Source organism: Nelumbo nucifera, chromosome 1, assembly GCF_055504915.1.
Source record: "Nelumbo nucifera cultivar China Antique chromosome 1, China Antique-T2T, whole genome shotgun sequence".
NCBI classification, from domain to species: Eukaryota; Viridiplantae; Streptophyta; class Magnoliopsida; order Proteales; family Nelumbonaceae; genus Nelumbo; species Nelumbo nucifera.
In genome coordinates this window covers 188,045,521-188,057,059 of record NC_142649.1, presented here as the reverse complement: position 1 = coordinate 188,057,059, position 11,539 = coordinate 188,045,521, and the positions used below count along the sequence as shown (strand labels likewise).

General features: G+C 46.0%; 1 non-coding gene across 1 annotated transcript; it reads right to left on the bottom strand.

The window, feature by feature from the left end:
* Positions 1–3,525: 3,525 nt before the first annotated feature.
* TRNAD-GUC (transfer RNA aspartic acid (anticodon GUC)) lies at positions 3,526–3,597 on the bottom strand. Its single transcript has one exon. It is a non-coding gene; the product is annotated as a tRNA-Asp (tRNA).
* Positions 3,598–11,539: the final 7,942 nt, after the last annotated feature.

Here is an 11,539-nt window from a genome sequence, read left to right as displayed (position 1 = left end):
TACAGTTCATACAGTAACTATATGTTTACAGAGAGATTAAGAGAGGTGTAGACAAAGTCATAGAGAGATCGAAAGAGATGAAGACAAAATTCATACAGGTTTGTCTAGCGATTTTTTTTTCACACGTCGCTCATTATATTTATTTTGTTTTTCTCTCCTGCTTTTTTTTGCTCATGCCGCTCGCGGCGTTTATTGGTTCCTCTATTTTTTTTCTCCTGTTTTTTTTTTTTCTTCTGACCAGCCTTTTTTTTGTCTCATCGCCAGTTTGGATTGGAGGTGAGCGTACTGCTTTAAGCGAACTCTCCGCTCTCATCACACTTGGACACACGCTCTGCCGCTCAATTCCACTGAACTCCACTAAACGACTGTTTTGATCTGCTAACTAGGTATATTTCTTTATTTTTCATTTATTTTTCTCCATTTATTTGAAACTTTATTGTTGTTTCACCTATGTATTATTTAGATGAGGTATAAACCAGTTTATTTTTTTCGTTCGAATCGCCCCTGATATGTTGTCGTCACCCGGTCATTGCTCTATGGAGCGAACGATGTGAATCACTTCGGGTTAAGGCCTCTTTTAAAACATTTAAAAGAATTATTTCTTTTAATAAATATATTTTTTAAGACATGAGACCACACATTAAGTGATTTTTAAGTATTTATGGGTGTTTGATAAAAAAGTGGAGAAAAAATATCTTTTTAAAGAAGTATTTCTTTAAAAAAGTGACTTCAAGTTAGATTTTTTTTTTCTTCAAAAAAATATGATGGACCAATCCTTAATAAACTTCTATAATGCCTAAAATACCCCCACTCCCAAAAAGCAATACTCATTATCTTCTTCCTTCCGCCAATGATCTCACATAAGTCCACATAGGTTCAGCCGACCTTTATAAAAAGGCTTGGTCGAATTCACTACTAAACACAGTGAACCCCTGAGCATATCATTATTGGGCTCAACCCAACATTTACACTTAAATGATCATTGAATTCAACCATACTATGATCATTGAATTCAACCATACCATCAGGTAATTAGCCCTTAATGGTCTCTTACACTTAACCTCTCGGCCCATAATGGTCAAAGACTGTCTGACAGGAAAGGACCTCTCCCCTAGCTGTAATGTACAATGTCACACTCTCTACTTGGACGAAGCTCAGGAATTAAAACCTTTTTGCAAACATTTTTCCATAAAACATTTGATAGAGGACGATTTGACCCGACCTAAGAAACGGTGACACGTGGACACTAACTCAACACGATCAACAACTCAACATTGTAGCCTAGTGCAACCAAGTGATGGGCCCACAAAGTAGCTCGCTACGTTGTAGCTCACAAAAGGAGGAGCTCGCCACAACACGAGCTCCAGGTTCCCCGAGCTACCTTTGAAGGGATACTCCGATGCAACTTTAGCTCGCGAGCTAGGGGAACTAGCCCGCCCGAGCTCCCAAGCAGACAAGTCATCCCAAAGACCAATTCTATTAAGGGTAATCTTGAAGTATTCCGAGCTCGCTGCAAAGTAGCTCGCGAATAAGTCGCATGAGCACTCCTCAGGAAACTTTTATCTAACAGGCCATACGATCAGACTGCGCCACGTCCCTTACTGACGGCACAATCCATATCCTTTCGACAGTCTGCGTTCACATCACTCAGCAGGTGAAGGCGTGCCTGCCACTTTGGGGACGTGTCACTCACCCAGACGAGGAGTACGTCACATCAGCCACCTGCGCAGCCCTGGCAAGTAACGGCTGTGGCAGGAACCCAGTGGCGGTTATGCCCGACCTGACAAGAATGCCCCTATAAAAGCCCCCAGGGCGGAAGAGGAACGTCTAGAGACTTCTAATCTCTCGAGTATAGTGGTAATGCGCTATTAGCACTCTTAGCCTTCGCTTTCTCTTTGCTTCTCCTACAGAGTACTAATTTAAACATCGGAGTATTCCCGTCGGGCAAGCCCCCGGGGATTCTTCTTCTTCTTCTTCATCTCAAGTACCTTCTAGGAGCCACGTGAGTGCCAGCTAGGAGTGACTGGATCGCACTACATCAACATTAATATATATTATATAAATATACTTTGCAAAACCAAATATCAAACATAGTTGAAATCCACTATAAGTAGTATAGGTTTCCATCAGAGGAGTGTAAGCCTATCAGTCACTTTGTCTAATAAAAGAGCCAATCTTATCACTACGATCACCCACTCAAGTGAATTCTTAGACTCCCCCAACATATTCAGGTTTTGACCCTTAATGGATTTTACTAATTGGCATATCAAAGACAACACAATCCAACACCTACTGTAGTGTCATAATCAAGTATAGGGGCTATGTTTAAGTTTCTAGTTTTGCCCATCAATCTCCAAGGTCCAGGGCATAATTGGAAAATGGTCGGGGTTAAGTGTTTTAACCAAACACACATTGCATGTGCTTTAGGTCTAACCCTAGCAGCTGAGACAAGCTGCCCCAACTTTTTTGGCAACACATCGGTGTCAGCCTTGGCGGGATACACTCCCCAAGTTTATCCAATGGCTGAGAACATTCTAAACTAACACAAGTCTCATAAGTGTCTACTTTAAGGGGTAATTTCAAAGAAACATACCAATGTCAACATGAAACAATAATGTACATTTATTCATTTACAATAAATGTATATGTATATCAATCTGATTAGATATAAGGACATACTTTATCTAACACAAATGTGGATATTGACATCCTTAACGGATTCGAATTTGAATCACCATTTATGAGATATGATCAAATCTTTGGAAATAAATCGGATTTTGAATTCTACTATTGAATTAGATTCTGATTCAAATATGATATGATCCATTTGCACCCAACACCCCTATCCTAAGTATTAGGGAGGTTGGAAATTGTACCAAAGGCTCAGTTTGGAATGAGAACAAATACAAATACATACAAAATAATACAAAATACAAGATTTTACACTGTACACATTTGTATTTATACTCCTTCCAAACGCCAAAGATACCCTTGCATATTACAATGTGATGTTGTCATTGAATCGAAGCCACGACTTCAACAAGCATCTCTCCATGAATTTGGCCCATGATCCAAACCTAATATAGTTGATATTTTTCAAATTGGGCAGCCTTGTCTTGAGGCATTAAACCTAAATCTAACCAAATTTCTAAGGGGTGAATGACGGTTCAGCCTAGTGTTACAATTCTTAGGCCCAACGTATATTTGGGGTAAGTGCCAGTTCAGAATTGATGCCAATTCACGGATAGGTATTGATGTATAGAATGTAGGTATTTGACATTTTGAATTATTATAGGTCTACAATAGAATTTAAAATTCTGCAATGAACTGCAAGGTAATTTTCCCATTTTTAAGTAACTTTATACATTGCATGGATTTACTTGCTAATTTGAATGATTTTGCTGTTCGCATATCAATCAATCAATCATACGCCCAAGTGGCGAAAACTTATAATTTCTTTTTCTCTTGGGATGATTTTGCTAATCTATGATGCATACTATTCCAGTATCTATTTAAAAACTACAACGCCGTTGCCGGGGATCGAACCCGGGTCACCCGCGTGACAGGCGGGAATACTTACCACTATACTACAACGACTTGATACATTTCGAATGTCATTTAATTTGAATTTATTTTCGATAAATCTATAATAAGAAAGCATTTCAGTACTGAAGATCTTCCCTCGAGTGTTTAATCAAATTACTCTGAATAATGTTTCTGAAATACCTTGGTCAAAAAATAAATCTGATCAAACAATGCAAGCATATATCTCATTTCTCAATAATTACTATATGATCCACTCCAGGAATGTTCTTCAGCGAGGAATAGTCATCGGAAGACAATCATTTTAATCCATATGTACTAACCATAGCAACGTTGCTTGGATTAGACGAATGGCTTCCCAATTAATTAGGAAGGAGCGTCCAAAGATACGAGCCAACCATTGAGACTTTATGGACGAAGACTTATCTGTCATCGTGCATAGAGGTGTAAATCAGACACGGTCCGTGTAAAGTACGGGTTGAGTTAGGCCTAGCTATTAGGGGTCTGCCCGAGTTTGTGTGGATTCGTATCGTGTTGCGGGTTAGGCTGGTTCATGGATCGAGTCGTAAATTGGGTTAAGTCATGTTTTTTAAATTTTTGAAAAAAAAATAATATAAATTAAAAAATAGACAAAATTTTAAAAAATATTTTAAAATTTTATTTTATATGAATTTTAATGCATATAATTGTTTATATATGAAATAATATAATAAAATTGAAAATAAAATTATATATATTAATATATTAATATATTAAAGAGAGAATGACGGTTCAGCCTAGGGTCAGAATTTCTAGGCCCAAAGTACAGTTGGGGTAGGTGCCAGCTCGGAATTGATGCCAATTCACGGGTGAGTATTAGTGTATAAAATAGGGGTTTTTGACATTTTGAATGTTTATAGCTCTACAACAGAATTCAAAATTTTGCATTGGGCCTTCCGTACTTTTTCATATATTATATATACATAATATATAAAAATATATATGGGCCATGCCACAGGCCATAAATGACACGGCCCACTCAATCATACTGGCCCATGAACCTAAACCCCAAACCCGACATGACCCACAATGTATATCGAGCGAGAATCATGAGTGTGGATGTATAACCGATATATCATTGGCCAAGGAAAAAAATTTGTCAAAGGTATCCCTCATTGGTCCATTGCAAAATCCGAGGAGCAGTAGGCTTGTATTATTCACTTATATGATACAGAGAACCAGTTTCTTGTTTACTCACCGAATTACTGCATATTATGAACTGAATATATAAGATGATTGGATCTGAAAGCAGATGGAATCAAGGTCCAACGTACAAACTGAGAAAGTTACAAAGCTGCTCGTCAAATGAGAGAATCGTGCCTCTGAATTAGCTACCATTTGCCCTGACCCCTGGGGATATCAAAAGGTATGATAAGATTGCCCTCGACAAGGCAGGCACTTGTAAGTACTAGATTTTAGGGTAAAAGGCTTAAACCTTCCCTGAGGTTTCTCACAAATTCTTACACCTCCCTTCAGGTTTCTGACACAACTTAAACCCTACACTCTAAGATTTTTATCGGTGTATCTATTGCTTTTTTGTTCAGGGCTCGGTTTAATGCACTTCCCTCCAACAGGTTTTTTCTGTATTTTAACCCATCTAAGTGGGATCAGGTTGGGTTTAGACTTTATTGACATTAGTCTAGTCATGAAGATCCTTTTTGATTAAAAAAAGAGAAGATGGATATAGGAATGGCAACGGGGCAGGGATCATATTCTTTGTTCCTGATCTCGACTTTGAAATTAACCCTATTCTCGTCATTGATTCTTGTCAGGGATAAAATTTGTCCTTCATCCCCAATCTCTAATAGGGATGGGTTTCCTGTGGGGACCCAAATCCCTGAAATGTTTTCAAATAACAATATTTTTTAAAAATAAATTTACATAAAATAAATAAACATTTTAAGTTATAAATAATATTTTAAATATGTTTTGATATATAAATAATATAATAGTATATTTAATATAAATAACATTTAATATTATATATAATCGGGGTCGGGGCGGGGCGGGGACCTCAATTCCCATCCCAAAATGGGGATTCCTATTAATTCTCGTCCCCATTCCGTCAAAACAATCCCAAATCATTGTCCCCATTGACCGAGCGCGAACTGGGATGAAGAGCCTAAGATCCTTCACGTAGATGGCTCCTCAAATCAGTAGGGCAGCGGAGCCGGTGTAGTTCTTCACGGTCTGAGTGGCACGAAATTGGAGTACGCGCTACGCTTCGAGTTCGCGGCATCCAACAATGAGGCAAAATACGAAGCGTTGATAGCCGGCTAGCCCTGATGCAAGAGGTAAAGGCAAAACACATTGTTATCTGTAGCGATTCCCAGCTTGTGGTCAACCAAGTTACAGGAGAATACGAAGCCTGCGAGCCAACTATGATCGCTTACTTGGCAAAGGTAAAAGAGGCTCTACTTAGCTTCCAGTCACACTTCATCAAGCAAATCCCAAGGTCAAAGAACACTGAGGCCGACGCCCTGTCCCGGCTAGCCAACACCAGTGACAACACCATGAGAACTGTGTACATAGAGGACTTACCTTGCCCTAACATTCTCCGGGGGGCAGAGGAGGTCGCTCCTGTCGCCCAAGCAGAACCGAGCTGGATTGATCCACTCGCGAGCTTCCTGCTACATGAAACCCTCCTCATAGACCGCAACGCCGCCAGGAGGGTAGAGCGTCAGGCAGCCAAGTACGTCATAATATACGGACGGTTGTACCGAAGATCCTACACGCTCCCCTACCTGCTTGCTTGCGGCCTCCCGAAGCCGAGCTCGTATTCTGCGACATTCATAAAGGCCTATGTGGCAGACACCTGGGGGGCAAGGCCGTCGCTCAGAAAGCACTACGACAGGGGTACTATTGGCCAACAATGAAAGCAGACGCCGTCAGGCTAGTCAGAAAGTGCGAGAAGTGCCAAAAGCACGCCAATATTCACCACCAGCCCGCCGCCGACCTCAAATACCTCACCAGCCCATGGCCCTTCACACAATGGGGTATCGACCTACTCGGGCCATTCCCGCCAGCAACAGGAGGAAGGAAGTTCCTAGTAGTGGCAGTAGACTACTTCACCAAGTGGGTTGAAGCTGAAACTCTCGTAACCATCACAGATCGAAACGTCCAGAACTTCTTCTAGAAGAACATAGTGTGCCGCTTCGGGCTACCTCGGGTGCTGATCTCCGACAATGGCAAGCAGATCAAGGACATCAAATTCCAAAAGTGGTGCCAAGACATGGGAATCCGACAAAACTTCACGTCGGTTGCGCACCCACAAGCAAACAGTCAGGCAGAAGTCACGAACAGAGCTATCCTCTGCGGACTAAAAGCCAGGCTAGACCGAGATAAAGGGTTATGGGCAAACGAGCTGCCCAGCGTCCTATGGGCATACCGAACTACAGAGAAAACCGCCACCGGAGAAACTCCCTTCAACCTCACCTTTGACACGGAGGCAACCATCCCAGCCGAAATCGAAATCCCCTCACTTCGGTTGGAAGCATACCACGACAATACTAATAACGACGAGCTGTGTACCAACCTCGACCTACTTGACGAGGTGAGGGACCTCGCATACATCAGGACCGCAGCGTACCAGCAAAGGGTAGCTCGGTACTACAACGCCAGAGTTAAGAGATGAAACTTCCGCGTCGGCAACCTGGTTCTCCGCAAGGTCATGGTACCTGAGCCCGACGTTGGCAAACTCAGGCCGAACTGGGAACATCGTCAACTTAAGACGATATTACCTATAAATTATCAAACTAAGCAGGCCATGAGCCACTACCAGAGCCTAAGGGCCAGAATGTCGAGCTAACAAGGACCTCGGCACCGTAAGGGCCAGAATGCCGAGCTGAAGATGACCTCGGCACCTCATCAACGAAGCAGGCTAGACAAGTATGGATCCCGAGGTGCATAGCCCAGGCGGAGAACAGATCGGGCATATAGCCTTACTATGTTAACTCGCCTCGGGGCCTAAGTCTAGCAGTTCGGCGAAAAGGGAAAATGACTGCCCAACACTTAACCAAAAAAGGGGACTATTCATTGCAGAATAATTTTGCTTACATTTCGTTCCAAAAAAAAAAAAAAAACAAACAACAACAGCAATGAGCTCACAGGCCCGAAGGTACATCTTCCTCACCTTCGGAAGGGACTTCGACAATACCCGAAGGTCCCGCTTCGTCTTCGGAATCCGCATCATCATCATCAGTTGCGGCAGCCATTTCCGGAGTGATGCGCGAAGTGGTTATGGCACTAATGTCGAGCTCGGGGTACGTATTCCTTATCATCCATCGGCACAACTTGAAACCCCTTCTGTACGAGCCCACCATCATGTCGTCAAAGCGCGGCAAAGCGATGTAATCGTCAACGGCCTTCACCTTCACCTCCTCGATGGCCTGAGAGAGGATCTCAATCTTCTCCCTGATATCATCCTGAAGGTACTCGACCTGATGCTCTAGGTCCAGCTTCAGGTCCGCCATGTGTTTCACCACCAATCCTAAGGCCTCGTTGTCCCTCCGAGACCTCGTTAGCTCGACTTGCGCAGCGCGGGAAGCCTTTTCGGAAGCTTGCACTCGCTTCAAGCCCCTCTCCGCCTGGATTGTTAGAGCGTGGATAAAGGAGTTCACTTGCCAAAACGAGAACAAATCAGCCCGACAAGAAAAAAAAATGAAAAAAAACTATTTCGACTTACCACCATGGCGTGAATAGCAGCACGCGCGCCTATGTGATTCGGAGGAAGATCGGCCCACGCCGTGACCTCCTTAGGGCAAATAGCCTTCTTACTTTTTTCGGAGCGCGTAGCTCGGCGTTAGCACGCTCTCAACCCCATCCTGACTTCCCGAGCCTGAAGGCACAGCCTGGGTATAAGCAGTATCGGCATAAGGGACCCCTACCGCTTCCTAAATTGGAGGGGCCACCTCGAGCTCCCCAGGAGGCTCCATTCTCGGAGGGCTCGGTGCCTTGGGCTCCTCAACCCGGGAAGGATCGGCACGGACCCGCTTAGCGTCTCGCTTCCTCCTCCTCATACCATCAAACAAGCTCGCACCTCGAGTCTTCTCTGCCTCCATAACACCTGCAAAAAGGAGCTCGGCGTCAAAAGACGAGAATAAAAACAAAGCAAAAGCAAGCCTCTGAGCAAGAAACCTACCCGAACTCAGACCGGCCTGAATAAGCTTGGCCTCCGTCAGGTAGACTTGGCATTCGAGCCCAAGCCGGGCCCAGTCTTGGAGGCCCTTCGCCGTATCTTTATCTAACGTGGCATCGAGATCAAGAACAGCCAATCCCCACTCGATAGGAAACGGCCACCCCATAGCACTTCGAACCACGAAGTAGTCTCGCTTCCATGCCGGGACCTTATTCAGAAGATCGTGCAAAAGCTTGAACCTCGGATGAGGAGACAAGTAGTAGACCCGCTTACGCCCAGGCAGGGGACCTGCTTGCTTCTTGAGCATAAGAATGGCGGAAAAGATTTCTAGGTCCAATGGAAGGCAGTGTTCGCAACAAAGGGAGATGGTCCCGACAAGGTTATGAATGGAGTTCGGGTGGAGCTGACCGACAGTAACGCAGAAGTGATTCATGACCTCGACGATAAGGGGATGGAAAGGAAGGCACAGCCCGGCAACAAGCTGCTCCCGGAATATCACGATCTCGTCCGAACCGTGCTCCCAAGGGAAGTCGCCCGAGGGTAAAATGTAAGTATACTCCCTGGGCAGGTTATATTGAGCAATAAGGGACCGAAGTCTCTCGGGCGTCATAGTGGAAGGCCCGAACTTATCTGGCATCCGACCTCAACGGGAGGTGGATGCCAAGCTACCCGAGGTGACTCGGCCGACGGGCTCGAACTCGAGCTCTACCTCGGGCCCCGCCTCGAACTCACTAAGGCTGTCAGGGGCAGTAGCTCGGTTCGTGGACCTTGCATCTGACCCCCCCAGAAGACTAACTAAACTACCCGAGCTGGACATTGAATCGAAAAGAAGGCTGAGGACTCACCGGGGAAAAGCTACCGGACTACGAAGAATGACGCGAGCTGACAGCCTTGGACGCGAGCTCAAGGAATGAATGCTGAAGAATGGCGGAGGAAAGTGACTAGGGGCCCCCCACTATTTATAGCCACTGTACTCGCGCATCAACGGCCAAGATCAAAACCATCCAACGGCTCCCAGCAAAACCGGCTACGCGCCCCCCGAGGTGAAGTCAGTTTAGCGTGAATTTTTTACGTCCGAAAATTTATAATCGTTTGACGTCCGCGCGTGAGCTGCACGTGACCCGGGATTGACCCCTGGTCGAACCAAGCCGACCATGATCGGGCCGAAAGCACAAGCAGGTTAGACCGGAGAAGCTCCAAACCAAGGCCAAAGCGTCACGAGGCAAATCCACCCATCATCCCGTGAACTGCCCACGCCGGGTCAGGACCCTGGGCACGGGGAGTGGAGGGCAATTGATGGAGGGAGATTTGGCCCGACCCCTTGGCCGCGCAACACGTGGAAGCAACCGAGAGTGACCTGGCGGGAGCGCCAGCTTGGCACGACAGCGGGCCCACGACCCGAGCTCCGAGAAAAGGAGCCCCGAGCTCTCCAGAAAAGGAACCCACGACCCGAGCTCCCCAAGGAGGAACCCGAGCTCTCCCTTAGAGGCCCTGAGCCTTACAAGGAGCGCAAAGGGCAAAAACCCGAGCTGACCCACCTTGGGGCAGTTCGGGCCACACTTCTATCCGAACTCAAGACTTCACATCGCACACCACTTCGACTCCAAGTCGCTTGACTGAACAACCGTACCTGATGCCAAGGAAGCCCGTACACGGAGGCGGCGCGCCTGACTGATTAGGGGTCCGACACATGACAGCCGCCCTCCAACGGCCACCTGCCACCGCCATCTCAGACGTGGCAGAGACGGCCCTGACAAGGAAGACAGTGACAGTTATGACACCCGAACTGGCATCTGGCAGAGGTTATGACACCCGAACTGGCATCTGATAGAGGTGATGACACCCGATCTGGCGAAGGTGACAATACCCGATCTAGCAGAGGTATGGGAGTGAGTGTACCAGGGTGATTATAAAAGGCCCATTTCCCCCAAAGAAGGGGGTATGTGATTTTTGTGCTTTCTGGTCTTGAAATCCTTTATTTCCCCTTGCTTTCTCAAGAGCACTAACTTGAGCTTCAGAGTGTTCCAACCGGGTTCCTCCCCGGAAGTCTCCGGTTTCCTCCTTGCACCTTCAATTCCGTCAAATCCGTCTCCTTGTGACCGGGCTTAGCGGAATAACTCTCCCCATTAATGGAGACAAGACAATATAGCTTTGACCTAGGGTGGGACTCTCCCTTCTCTCCTCTCTTTCTCTCTCTCTTCCCCCCGACCTCTCTCCTTCCGGCCGCCTTCTCCAACTTTTGGAGACTTAGCCTTACCACGTTACCAACATTAGAATCTCTAGTTTTGTTATCCGATCTTTAGTTTTGGCATGAAAGACACTTTAGCTTCGAAGGCAGCAGCAACACGAAAGTGTAGAGAGGTCTTTGGGCGTAAGAAGAAGGTCATAGGGACGATACGCAGCAGAGAGACCCATCAACCGAAGTGAGACATCGGCTGGGCATATTCGGCACCGCCGAAGAGGCCGCTTTGGCCTACGACGGAGCCGCACGTTCTAGCGAGTATTTCTGAACCATCCGTTGTGGGAGCGCTATTCGTCGTCTTCCTCTTCCAGCGAAGAAGGGACCATCCTCTTCGTGCAGTGCCGGTTGGTGGACTCATGAAGGGCCAAACGAAATCCCCAAATTTTCTATTGTTCATCTTCCTGCTCTCAACACCGAACAAGGGCGGTGATGTCTCTCTCCCCTCCACCAGCCGACCGAAGAGGGGGCACTATTCATCGTCGTCCTCTTTCGACGATGGCAACGAGAAATCCCCCCAGAGGTCCGACTGGTCGTCTTCAATCCCCTGAGTCCGAACCGGTCCCCTTTTCATCAAGTTC